Below are 13679 nucleotides of genomic sequence, written 5' to 3'. Positions count from 1 at the left end.
CAAAAGATTGTTTTCCACAGACATTAGAGAATGGAAATATTTTCTCAAGTGACATCAGCGTGTAACCTGAAAGCAAAAATGAAGCCATTTGACTTAGGCTGTAGGTATGACTTATCTTGTCAGACTTGTTTAATAATAATAATAATAATTAAAAAGTTCTTATTATCAGTTAGTGCTTTGTTTAATATAAACCAATCTGTCCCAACTTCCAAAGATATTGGTGAGAAGTTCTGATGGGCTGCCATTTTGCTGAGGGTCCAAAAATATATTTTGACAAACCTTGGCTTGGGTGTCGTGTCCCCCCCCCCTTTTTCTTTTTTTTTTTTTTTTTTTTGTAGCGTGCATAACATGGAAGATAAGCTTTGGATGCATTCAAAAGAATAGGAGAAACCAGAAGTATAAAGAGACAAAAATAAAGGCACAGAGGTGACAAAGTGTCCAACTTCAGAAACCTCAGAGAATAAAATAGAGTAATAAATGGGAAGAAATACAAGGCAACCTCAAAAGACTACATTTTGAGTGCTCGCTTGCAGAATTTAATGGCTACTAAGGTTTGAGAGTCAAGGGTGTTGGTGCAAGATTTCACAAATATCAAGGCCACTCAATCAATTGTATACATACATGCCTCTTACAGAAAAGCTTTCCTGCAGTTAATTAAAAGACAAGGGGGAATAAAATGGCAAGGAAGTTACAAAGCTAAGACACACAAAACAACCAAGTTATCACTAGGTCTTCAAATCTGGAATTCAGTTAAAATTTTGTTTGTTAGCATTTGCAGCATCTGAGGCTTTATTTCTATTTCAAAATGAAAAAGAATACTGATTTTCATTATGTATTTCAAAATATCTTTAAAATCTTTATATTAAAATTCATCGATTTATCTTCCCTCTTTAGGCATATGTTTTAACATTATATGAAATGATTAGACTCTCACTTAAAAAAATGTGCTGCAATGTGTATATACTTTATTGTGTGATCAGCAGATGTGGTAAGTAAAAAGCTAATACTGGTAATGATGAATAAAGTGCAAAAATTTCTAAATTTAATTGATAGTTTCACAGTCTGAAGTAGTTACTTTGTGCCCGTGCAGAAAATTATGAATTTCCAGCTGACAGAAGAAGTGTTAGGAAACTAGGTCTTGTGAGTTTTCTTCTGTGAGTTGCATCAGTTCACTGTGGGATTTTTTTGGTTCAAGAAAACGTAACATATCACATATTATAAAGCAAGTTTTTGTTGCAATTCCGTCTTTGAAGATGTGCATCCACCTTTCCTCTGCAGACAATTTTTGCGGGGTTTGTCACTATTTACATCATCTTTAGTCATGTTAGTTTAATTTTAAAGAGGTGTCCTTTAGCTGTTCTTACGAATTTGCTGTATTACTTAAAAAAATCTAGTTTGCCAGTATTCAGAAATTTCTTCAGCAGGGAAAGCTTTCTTTAATTTAATCAGTAGTTCTATGTCAACTTTAATTTTAATTCTGCTTTTCAAAGTTGATAAGAAAACTCTTGAATAACCCCAGGTACTTAGCTCATGTTAATAAAACTTCTCCTCATTCCCTGTAGGGGCAGATTTAATATTTATTACTTTACTGACACTACCATGTGCAGTAAGTATAATGTCCACTTTTTCTGAGCCATGACAGAGTTCAACAGCAGTTCAGAGAATTCCCACTCTTACATTACTAGTCATCACATTTTATTTGCATTAGAAATATTTTCTCCATTCAAACTGCATAAATCAATGCAGGCTGAATATAAATGATTAAACTTGATGTAACATCTCTGTTTAAATCATAGATTGCAAATTGACAATCTTCTTTCTCTCCAGACAGTTGCAGTTTAAGAGATTACTCTAAAGTTTCCCAAAAGTTAAGTAAAGCGTAATACCTGACAGCACCACATGGTATTACATTATCCATTACTACCAATCAAAAATTTATTTTCTGAGTTTTTATTCAATTTTCCAAACTAAATCACCTGGTTCAGATTTTCCCTTCCTAGTATGTGTCTCAGAATGGGATTTTTGAAGGCTTTCAGTGTCCTCTATGTGTGCATGTATATGTTTTCAGAGATAACAGATAAAAAAATTCAAAACAAAAGCCAGGCATTTTAAAAAGATCATGGTGAAGATTAGTTTTGGAAATGGTTAGATTCCTCATTTTTAATAAAAAGGACTTTCTCCCCTGTTGTGGTTTAACCCCAGCTGGTAACTAAGTGCTACACAGCTGCTCACTTACTCCACCTCCCCCCCCAAAGGCATCGGGAGGAGAATCAGAAACAAAATGTAAAACACGAGGGTTGAGATAAGAAAATTTTCATAATTGAAATAAAATAAACCAAAACCAATAGTAATAATAATAATAAAAACAACAGGTATAATGGAAAGGAGGGAGAAGGGGAGAGGAATGAAATCCAAAGGGAAGGGAGAAAACAGAACAAGTGATGCACAAAGTTGCTCGCTGACCGATGCCCAGCCAGTCCCCAAGCAGTGATTGGCCGGCCCCAACCAACCTCCCCTGCCAGTTTATACACTCAACATGACGTCCCATGGTATGGAATATCCCTTTGGCTAGTTTGGGTCACCTGTCCTGGCTGTGTCCCCTCCCAGTTTCCCATGCCCCTCCAGCCCTCTCGCTGGCAAAACCTGAGAAACCGAAAAGTCCTTGACTTGGTATAAAAAATGCCCAGCCACAACCAAAGCCATCAGTGTGCTACCAACACTGTTCCCACACCAAATCCAAAACACAGCACTGCACCAGCTACCAAGAAGAAAATTAAGTCTATCCCAGCTGAAACCAGGATATCACCTTAGTCCTAATTCATTAGTGAGATTTTTAAATAAGAGCAAAATAACAAAAGCAGAAGTACTTGAGCACTGGTTTTGATTGCAGAATAGAAGCAGTGTACCCCAGGGGTCAGAACTGCGTTCAGTACTGTTTAAGATCTCCACTGACAATCTGGATAATAGGGCAGAGTGTACCTTCAGCAAGTTTGCAGGTGACAGAAAACTGGGAGGAGCGGCTGGTATGCCAGGAGGTCATGCTGCCATTCAGAGGGACCTCAACAGGCTGGAGAAATGGGCTGACAGGAGCCTAATGAAGTTCAGAAAGGGAAAGTGCAAAGTCCTGCTCCTGGGGAAGAACAACCTCATGCACCAGTTTATGCTGCTGGCCACTCAGCTGGAAGGTCCACCCAGCTCTCCAGAAGAAGGCTTGGGGTCTTGCTGGATGCCAATTTCAACTGGAGCCAGCACTGGATCCTTGCAAAAAAGACTGATGGTATCCTGGGCTGCATTAGGAGTGCTGCCAGTGGTGGAGGGGGTTGATCTCTCTTACTCAGCCCTGGTGAGGTCGCATCTGTAGTACTGTGTCCAGTTCTGGGCTCCCCAGTACAAGAGATACCAGAGGGTGTTCAGTGAAGGGCCACAGAATGATTAAGGGACTGGAGCACCTCACATATGAGGAAAGGCTGAGAGAGCTGCGACTGTAGCCTGGAGAAGAGAAGGTACACAGAGGATCTCATCAATGTCTATAAATACTTGAAGGGAAGGAGTGAAGAAGACAGAGTCAGGGTCTTTTCAGTGGTCTGCAATGACAGGACCAGAGGCAATGGGCACAAACTAAACCACAGGTGATTCCATTTGAACATCATGAAACAGTTTTCTGCTGTGAGGGTGACTGTGAGCACTGGCCCAGGCTGCCCAGAGGCGTGGTGGTCTCCCACCTTGGAGATACTGAATAACCAGTTCTAGGTAGCTCTGCTTGAGACTGGGGTTGGAGCAGATTACCTCCAGAGGTCCCTTCAGCCTCAATCACTCTGTGATATAGTGAAGCATCAGAAAGTATCTTCTCTTGTGGAAGAAACGGGGCTTTGTGGAAGCAGGGGTGGAAGCGTCACCACCATTTAGCACTAATGAAATGAAGTTCTGAGGTTTTCTGTGGGAAGCTTGCTGGCTGCAGCTCAGCAGGTGGAACAACTCCCTTTTTTATTACTTTCTTAACAAAATAATATGAAAAAAGCAGCAAGCAGTAAATATTTACACAGAAGGAAACACTCTTGTTTCATTCTTTAGCTGATTCTTGGAATTCTATATTCACATCCAAACCTCATACACCATCAGACAGAATTATGTCAGAACAGCAATGTGTTCCCACTTCTGAACCTCTTTGACAGCATAGCATTTCTATTTCCTCTTAAAGAAAAAGCAAAAGGAAAGGAAGAGAGAGAAGAGAAACAGATTCATGGAAGAAATAGGCCAGGTGACTCAGCCCATACACATAGCAAATACAATTACTATTCCTAATAGCACTTGTTTCTTACAGCAACACAGGCTGCATATGTAGGATCTTTGAAGAAGCATATGACCTTACTGTTGGTCAAAAGGCATTAGTTATGATGATGGAGCATATTGCAGAATTACACAGCCTTCTTCATCCTTATCAGTTAGAGTGAAGAGAACTATTCCTATGCAAGAATTTAGACCATGGAAAGCTGACACTTTTGTAAGAGCTCAGCCAGTCTATTTTTATTTTTTTTTTTTATTTATGGGACTATCATACTTACCTTTGTTTCAAATCTTAGGTTTCAAACTAAGTCAGTATCAGAACTCAAGTTTTACAGATCATGTGGGAGGACAGGACATGATACATGTGCTTAATAAATATTCAAAGACTTCTGTTTTTAATCTGTTAAGAAGGAAAAGTAAGGAGACTGATATGTTTTTGTATATAAATAGACTTCCTTAGGAAAGAACTGATGTAAAATTAAAAAAAAAAAATAAATAAATAAAAAAAACCTCCAGAAGAAACAGAGAACCAGAGTTAATTTCACAGTTCAAAACCTCTTTCCTGGTTTCTTCTTATGCAAAATTTGCTCCTTGTTGCAGGTAGACACTGTTTTTTTCTAATTTTCTTTCCTTTAAGTCATATCCAATACTAGTTTACATATTGTGCATGCTTGTTTAGCTTTTTATGAGTAGCTTCAAACATTAATAAAGAAGAATTTAGAATGTTTTTTCTGTTGACAAATTTGAGTGAATTCCTTTTACTGAAGGAGTTTCCTAATTTTCTTGAGGTGTATGTATTCTGAACAGGCTTTGCTGTAAAGGAATCAGGCAGCAAAAGTGTAATAGCAAACACAAGAAAAAACAAAATCATGATCTGCTTAGGAATTTTCAATGAGTTGAAAATAAAAACAGATGAGTTGTGAGTGATTCGAATCTCAGCACTGTTATTAACAACAAACACAATATGTGGTTACCATCCTCAAATAGGGATCTGCAGAATAAGCTATTAAACTAGAAATGTGTCCTGTTAGCAATGATACATTCCAAGGCTTTTCTTATGCTTTTCTCCCTTCATTTTACCAGGTTATTTAATCCCTTGGTCTATAGAGATTCTGAATTTGTTCTTCTGCAGGGTATTAATTCAAAACTAGATTATCAGAGACTAAAGCAGTATAGTTTCACAGCTGCTGCAACAGTATAGAGTGGAAGTATGAACGAAATAGATTGTTGTGGGTTTAAGAGAATACATGACATTTGGAGAGTAAGACCTAAATTAGTTTCACTGAGTAGCATCAACTGCTAGACAAGGGGGTGGGTGCTCTCTGTATTCAGTAAGGAAAGAAAAGGTGTTGCAAAAGCTGGATTCCTCCCACCTGTCAGAAATGGCCAAATACCAAATACAGCATGAATAATATTATTTCAATTAAAAACAAAGCTGTTTTCTGTTTACTTGCAAAGCATACATATGAAGCCTTACTTCCTGAACAGAAGTAAAATACTCTAACCCAGCCATTTTTCCTAACTTTGAGCCAAAATTTTAATAAAATTTTAAAATGCCCTTCACTAAATGCTTGAAAAGTAAGCTTGTTACTTAGTCTCTGGCTAAACTTCGGAAAGGTAATCCTTTAAGATTTGTTCTTTTTGATCCTCTTTATACTGTGTTTTTTTTTAAAAAAAAAATAGTACAATGTTTCTTGAAGATCTGTACTTGAAGACTATATTCCAAGGTACTGAGTAATACAGAATCACAGAATAATTCAGTTTGGAAGGGATCTCTGGAGACCATCCAGTTCAATCCCCCCTCAAACCAAGACCTACTAGATCAGTAGTAGATACTGTTCTCCAGCTGGGTTTTCAAAATCTCCAGTGCTGGAGATTCCTCAGCCTCTCTGGGCAATCTGCTCCAGTGTTTTACTTCCCTCACTACGAAAATTGTTTTTTGCTACATCTAATCAGAATTTCTTTTGCTGCATCTTGTGCTTGTTGCCTCTTACCTTTTCAGTGCACCTCAGGGAAGAGTCCAGCTCTGTTTTCTCTACAACCTATCACTGGGTAACTGAAGGCAAGCAATAAGATCCTCCTCTCCCAGTCTTCTTTTTAAGACTAGTTAAATGCAATTCTCTCAGCCACACATTATGTGCTGCAGGCCCCCATTTACCTTTGTAACTCCACTGATCTCACCCCAGTTTGTCAGCCTCTGTCTTTACTGGGGAACCTGAACCTAGACTCAGCTTTCCAGATGTGGTCTCATAAGTGCTGACCAGAGGGGAAGTATCATTTCTCTTCTTACCCTGCTCACTACACTCTTGCTGATTCTGAGGCTGGCTGCCTTCACCCCAAAGGGACATTTCCAAATCCTGTTCACCTTGTCCAGCTGGACAAAGCTGCAAAGCTACTTTGTATTTGGTTTGTGCTTGGCCCGTGCAGAAGCTTGGGATTGTTCCATCCCCAGAGCTGAATTCCACATTTGTCTTTGCTGAAATTTAAATTACTCTCAAACTATTTCTACAGACTGTCAGGGTCCAGTTAAATAATGACCATTTATGCCACCATATCCAACAGGTCACAAGTTTTACTGTCCAAAAATTTTCTGTGGGTACATTTCATCACCTTGTTCATCTCATTAATAAAGGCACTAACTCTTACTACCAGCTTATCAGCTCCTGAGGAATTCTGTTCATTGCTAGTCACTAGAGACTTTGCAGTGCACTGCAACAACCATCTATTGTATAGTTCACCTATCCAAACCATACTGCTCCATTAAGTCAAAGTAAACAGCATCCTCTGTTTTCATTCCAAAGCCAGTCATCTTGTCACAGAAGGCTATTCATTTGGTCAGACGTGGTTTGCCTATGATAAATCCATGCGAGATATTCCCAGTCGTCTTCTTGTTTTTCATCATTGGTACTTACTCTACTCTCTCTTCCTCAATATTTAGGACAACTATCATGTATATGTTCAGCCAATCAGCAGACATTTCTAAACTGTCCCCCTAAATTTCAGTATTGTATTTGTTTTGCAGCCTTATGGGATAAGGACAATTCAACAGTTTCAGTTAAATCCCTTGTACTTGTTTTCAAAATCTCTTTATGCATATGATTTTAAAAAAATAATAAATCCACAAGACCCTACCTAATTGACTGGATAATTTGAATAAGAAGCAAAATATGTGAGAAAAAGACTCACTTTATATGAGTCCAAAATAATCTTTTGGATCCATAATCAATTTTTGTCCAAATTGCATTTGCATTTCCCATAATAAAAATGAGGTAAATCTGATTAATAAGAAAGACACTTTAGAAACCCAGATATATTACTGAGAACAACTTTAAGTACTCTGCATGCAGATTTGCTGATAAACTATGCACAAGGCAGAGAACAACCCATTAAATAGTTAGGTTTAAATTAAATCTGGCTCAGCTACTTCATTCACAATTTTCTGTGCACAGTGAATGAGGCAGTACTCTTGTAAAAACAAACAGACAATAATGCAATTAAATGCATCATAGTAAATATACATTAGGATAAAAGTATGGTCAGGCATGTGTAACTGATGTTCCTTGACACTGTCACCTTGTTTACTTACGCATGGCAAACTGAAGTAATCAAATACCATAGCCGTCTTATTATTCACTATTCTTTCTCTCATTTCTGCATTTTCTATAGTTCCTGTTCCTGCAACTGGATTCATAAATAGATGTCTGCACCTTGCAGGGCCATATTCACCAAGACTATAAAACAGATTCAGAAAGTAAAAGGACAATACGGAACATTCAGTAATTCTGTCTGACCTCTTCTATATATTACAGGCTATAGAATTTGCCTTTATTTGTCTAGAGCATATCTTTTTGGAAATACATCCATTTCTCAGGGCATCAAAGTATGTGCAAATCTAACACTTTTCTTGGTATTTTATTGCAATTATTTATTATTCTTGGTTTTGAAAAATTTTGCCTTACCTCGATATTTAAACATACTCTGTTTAAGCTTCCAGTACTTATTTCCTCTTTCTTCATAGATTTTATAGCCCTGTTCCGGTATTCAGTGTTCTTTCTGTGTGAGGATATTTTTATATTGTTATGAAGTTATCTCTCAATTATTTGATAAGCTTTGTTGGTAGAGGTCATCATGATGCTCACTGTAGCAGGTTTATCCTTCAAAGCTCTTTTTGCACCTTTTACAGTTTTTAACATCCTGACATTTCTTTTAGAAAGTGAAAAGCAGGATGTTCAAATCCTTATATCATGTGGCACAAAAACTTTCAGAATTTTTGGTATACAATAACATTCAATATGTGCTTTCTATGTTGATTATCATTTTGTTATTCCATTTCTTTAAAACAACTTTTGTAATTTGCTTCACTGAAGACTTATTTGATTTATAACATAATTAATAAACAGATATTTCCATATCTACACTCATTACTGAATATGAGTTTGCTAGTTGAGTCACACTGCCTCTACTAATTATTTCTAGATTTGTGTTAATTTAAAGCAAAGATGTAAGTTGAGGAAATATCAATACTGACATTAATTTAACTCCTTAAGAAGGTTTTAATATAATCTACTCTTAACTTGGGAAAGTTAACTCTTAACTGGATACACCTCAGAATGCTTATTTAGCTTCTATTAACAGAAACAAAATAGTAATATTTGCTGATGTGTTATTTCCACCAGATGCAGTGGGAATAGTTGCTTCAAAGCAAATGAAGAGTTACTAGAAGCAGCAGAAGAGAGTTCAACAGATGGATAAAATAGTTTCTCTTATTCTTCTATTTTAGGGTCTGTGGGTTAGAATTTGTTAACTCACTGGAGTGTAGAACGCATCTCTGTAGATAACTGTTATTAGAGTGCTTTGTCACTGAGGCATAAGAGCTGACATTGCAAGGCATTATCCTTGTGATGTTTTCATATATATAGTCCACCGGTAACATTTCCATTTGTACTACTGACAGGGTTAATTGTTCTTCTACAAAGACAGCATCATACAATATGGTATTTCTGTTTTTCCTAAATAGTAGTGAAATGGAGGAGCAAAAACCTTCAGGGAACATATATGGAAAAGTTTAAACTGGGAAGAATAAAAAGAAACTTTGAAAATTGAAAACTAAAATTGCAGTGTTACTATTAGGAAAAAACACATATTTTTTTATGCATCGTTTGTTAGGTAGGTATACAGTGTATATTGCTTGCTACTAGAAAACAACAGTGAAAAGAAGCAATAACAGTGGTGAGAGCTCATTAGATCCCTAACAGAAGTTGAGCTGGAGGGATTAAATTCACCAAAGACAAACCACAGGCTTAAGAGTTCCTCCGTGAAAGGTGTGGGGCCCTGACTCAGAACCCAGCCCCACGGGGATCTGGCTGCCTGTGCCCCAGGCTGGAGATGCAGAGTGCTGCTGCACAGCTGGGGCCAGGATGAAGTGGGAAGAGCTGTGTGAACCAGGGTTGTGACATGCCCACCAGAGACATCCTCCAGCTGGGGGCTGCTGTGTTACAGCTCTGGCCTGCACCCCTGCATCTGTGCATGCCCTTCATTCACCCATGGCCAGAGCCTCCCAGCTGGATCTGATGGTAACTCCAGTTCTGGGGTTGAACTTCAGTTCCAGTTTCAGAGAAATTCCCTGAGTGTCTGCAAATGCAGCAAGAATGTCTGGGGAAGGGAGCTCACAGGGGGAAACAGGGAGACAAGGAGTGGGTTTCATCTGACAATGTCAGTCTCTAGTGTTAAGGTTGACATTTGAGTTACTCACCCGACAATTCCTTCAAATGCAGTGGATAAAAAATGCGCACACTAGTGAGATTCATCCTATCCAAAAAGAGACTCCAAAATACAATTCAGATGAATGGTAGTCTGAAAAGGTTTAACCAAATCCCGAGCAGCATCAAAAGAAGTGTGAGCAGCAGGTTGAAGAAGGAGATTCTCCCTCTCTACTCCGCTCTCATGAGACCTCACTAGAGTACTGCATTCAGCTCTGAGGCCCCCAACATAGAAAGAATATGGGCCTGCTAAAGAGAGTCCAGAGGAGGGCTATGAAGACAACCAGAGGGTTGGAACACTCCTCCTATGAAGACAGGCTGAGAGAGTTGGGGTTCAGCCTTGAGAAGAAAAGGCTCCAGGGAGACCTTATTGCAGCCCTTTAGTACTTAAAAGGGGTTGATAAGAAAGATGAGGACAGACTTTTTACAAAGGTATGTAGTGGTAGGACAAGGGGTAGTAGTTTTAAACTGAGAGAGGGTGTATTTAGATTAGATATTAGGAAGAAATTCTTTACTGTGAGGGTGGTGAGGCACTGGCACAGATTGCCCACAGAAGCTGTGGATGCCCCATCCCTGGAAACATTCAAGGCCAGGCTGGATAGGGCTTTGAGAACCTGGTCTGGTGGAAGGTGTCCCTGCCCATGGCAGGGACATGAAATATTTGATTTGAAACTGTTACAAGGTTGTCTTGAACTGCCAGAATTCATGCCCAAAACCTCAAATAAAGATGGTATAATGGACATTCTCATCTACCCTTCATACAGTAGAATGCCCTGCCTCTCATGGCAGGGAGGCTAGAAATAGATGGTCTTTAAGGTCCTTTCCAACTCAAACCATTCTATGATTCTATGATTTGTCTCTGGGGACAACTAGAACACAGATGAGCAGAAAGCTCAGTAAAATGAAAACAGTCCAGATTGTCCAAATGTCAGCTAGCGCTGGTATAGAACCTTGTGAGAAGCCTAGAACAGAAAAGGTAAATTTTAGACTGAGGTATTGACAGAGCAAGACAAGAAGCTATGCATAGGAAACTAATTTTCACTTGATTATTTCTATGATCAAGAAGAAGAACAACTTCCGTTCTTCCAAGTAGTAGAATTACATGAGATTGTACTATATCATCAGTAACTGGCATAACCTAATGGACAAAAAATTTTGGGCAAGCAAGTCAAAATGGATGATACAATATACTAATGTCAGTGAAAATATTTTCTAGAATTAGGTTATACAGAACAGAAACACTTTCTTTTAAGAACAGTTAAGCGAAATACTTCACAGGATGATTTATTTAGTATGGGTTATTGCATAAATGTTTATTGTTGTTTGAATGCAGTGCTGTAATTTAGCAGAAAATTAAGGATGTGAAAAGCAAATCTTAAATTACTGTCCATCTGAACCTCAGAGAAGAAATTTCCTTCAAATGATAAAAATCAGTTATGGCCATTTCTTCTGAGTTTATAAGGTGTTTGGTTTGAGTTGACCTAAAAATATACCCAAATTGACTTAAGCTTGATATGTTCACCCTCAGTTCAGAAGCCTAAAGAGCAAGGCAAATGAAAGTCATTACCTTGATTTTATTCATGTCTTAGACAAAAATTCCATTGAGGTCAGTAAGGGAATTTTGTAAAAGACATAAAAATGAGATGAAAATATATTTTATTGCTTGGCAGCTTGTGTAATAAAAAGGAAGCAATAAAAGGGAAGAAAAGGTGATTAAAATAAAATTACTATAATGTAGCTTTTGGTATAAGTAGTACGTATGGGTGCCTATAATTCAAGTAATAATGAAGAGTATCTCATCTCTTGTAAAGTGCAGTGACCAAATATTGTTTAGTTGGTAAGCCAATCATCTTACTGAGCATGACAGACCCTCTCCTTTTCATTTGCTTAGTGTTGATTACATCCATGAAGTGATTTAAAGTATTACAAATTGAGTCATTATTCTGGAGCTAAACTTGAAGAGTTTGTGGTGGTTTTTTTTTATTTGTGGCTTTCTTTGGGGAGCTTTTTTTTTTTTTTTTTCAGTAGGGTTCCTTTCATAGTCTGAAGTAATCTGTGCAGCTTGAAGCCTTAGTCCTTTCTGATGAAAATGATCATAGAAATGTTATACAGTAGAAAACCTTGATGAGGCTGTAAGGTATGCAAGTCTGTACTGCTATTTCCATGTTAAATCGTCCTGTATTATAAGACTGAACATTTGCAGAGCCTTGTTGGATCACAGGAACTTTGTACTTCTGGAATGTGATTCTGAAGTTTAAAAAGAGAGTGGCTTCACAGTGGTTTAAATTTTATTTTTTTTTTAAGCCTGATCTCCACTCATATTTCTCACTTAGAACTTTGAATTCATTTTAAAAGTTTCATGAAAAAGCAAAAAAAAAAAAAAAAATCCTGTTCTTCTAGACACTACAGGATATACATTTGAAGTTTTTGGGTTTTTACACTCTTTGTACTTAGTAAAAATTCCCAGCGAAGTAAGGATTTTCAAATTTATATAATCATGGAATCATTTAAGTTAGAAAAGACTTTCAAGAATCCAACCATTAATGTAGCACTGGCAAGTCCACCACTAAACCACGTCCCTGAGTGCCACAGCTGCATGTCTTAAATACTTCCAGTGACTCATCTGCTTCCCTGGGCAGCCTGTTCCCATGCTTGGTAACATGTTCAATGGAGACATTTTTCCTAATATCCAATTTAAACCTCCCCTGGTACAATTTGATTTGTTACTTGGGAGAAGAGACTGACACTCTTCATGCTACAATCTCCTTTCAGGTAGTTGTAGAAGTTGTAGAGAGCGATAAGGTCCCCCCTGACCCCAATTTCTTCCAGGCTGAACAACCCCAGCCCCTCAGCTGCTCCTTATCAGACTTGTGCTCCAGAACCTTCACCAGCCCCGTTACCCATCTCTGGACACGCTCCAGTGCCTCAAAGTCCCTTTTGAAGTGAGGGGCCCAAAGCTGAACACAAGATTTGAGGTGGAGCCTCACCGGTTCCCAGTACAGGGAGACGGTCACTGCCCTGGTCCTGCTGGCCACACTGTGTCTGACACAAGCCAGGGTGCTGTTGGCTTTCTTGGACACCTGGGCACACCGCTGGCTCATGTTCAACCAGCACCCCCAGGTCCTTTCCTACCAGGCAGCTTTCCAGGGGCTCTTCCCCAAGCCTGTAGCTTTGAATGGGGCTGTTGTGACCCAAGGGCAGAACCCAGAGCTTAGCCTTTTTGAACCTCATGCCACCCATTTGGCCTCATCCCATCAATCCAGCCTGTCCAGATCCCACTGCAGAGCCTTCCTACCCTTAAACAAATCAACACTCCTGCCCAGCTTGGTGTCATCTGCAAACTTACTGAGGGTGCACTCAATCCCCTCATCCAGATCATTGATAAAGATACTAAACAGGACTGGCCCCAACACTGAGAGCTGGGGAACACCAGTTGTGATTGACTGCCAGTGGGATGTAACTCCATCCACCACCACTCTTTGGGCTCTGCATACAGCCAGCTTTTAACCCAGCTTAGAGCACACCCATCCAACCCATGAGCAGCCAGGAGGATGTTGTGGGAGACAGGGTGAAAGGCTTTACTAAGGTCCAGGTAGACAACATCCACAGCCTTTCCCTCATCTGCTAAACCGGTCA

This window comes from Falco cherrug, chromosome 6, assembly GCF_023634085.1.
Source record: "Falco cherrug isolate bFalChe1 chromosome 6, bFalChe1.pri, whole genome shotgun sequence".
NCBI lineage: Eukaryota > Metazoa > Chordata > Aves > Falconiformes > Falconidae > Falco > Falco cherrug.
Note: the sequence above shows the minus strand (reverse complement) of the source record.